A 979-nucleotide genomic window follows, 5' to 3' on the forward strand; every position below is an offset into this window, starting at 1 on the left:
TTCCACTGTCGCTGGGCCCAGTGCACCGCGCCGCACAGCCGAGGAAATCGTTCAGGCGCGTGTAGAAAAGAGCGAGCTGCGAACAGCAGCACAGATAGAAGCAAACGAAACTAGAACCGTGACAGGCCTGGGGGAACTCGCTGAAATTCTCCGCCTCTGCGATTACTGGAACCTGGTTCAGGCCTTGGAGCCATATTACCCTCGCATCCGCGCCGCGCAAAATACAAAACAGCGTCAGACCATTTTGCTGGAGGCCCTTGCGAAAGTGCTTCAGTAAATGGCTGTAGACAGGGGGAAAACACTACAAATCCTTAATTTTAATGCAAATGGCATTCGTGCCAAATCCTACGAATTAGAACAATGTCTTTTCGTATACGGGATAGATGTGGCATTAATTTCGGAGACAAAATTAAGGCCTCACCATCGTTTTAATATCAGTGGTTATACAACCTATAGAACCGACCGCGACACTCTAGGGGGCGGTACAGCCATTCTCATTAAGCACGGCATAAATCATCACCCTATAAAAATAACTGGCTTAGAGCACATTGAGGCCACCAGCATAAATATTCGTAACAAAAATGCGCACGTCTGTATGTCGGCAGTCTATAAACCACCGAACAAGCCTTTATTGATTAGCGATTTAAATAAACTAATAAATCCAATGCAGCACTTTTTCATAGCTGGTGATTTAAATAGTAAAAACGAAGACTGGGGTTGCAGAAATACAAACCCAGCGGGGAGAAATTTAACTGAGCATGCGGCTCGAAATAATTACGAAATTTTTGCTCCAAATTCGCCGACTAGCTACCCAACTAATGGGGGCATGCCGGAAATTTTAGATATAGCCTTTACAAACATTCCGGGAGCACAAGTTACTTCCGAAAAATTAGATGAGTTAGACTCCGATCATTTTCCTGTATTAATACAATTGACTTTTGATGCCCAGTTTTGCGCGGCCATTTTTAACCGAACTTTC

Source organism: Bacillus rossius, unplaced genomic scaffold, assembly GCF_032445375.1.
Source record: "Bacillus rossius redtenbacheri isolate Brsri unplaced genomic scaffold, Brsri_v3 Brsri_v3_scf107, whole genome shotgun sequence".
In the NCBI taxonomy this organism is placed as follows: Eukaryota; Metazoa; Arthropoda; class Insecta; order Phasmatodea; family Bacillidae; genus Bacillus; species Bacillus rossius.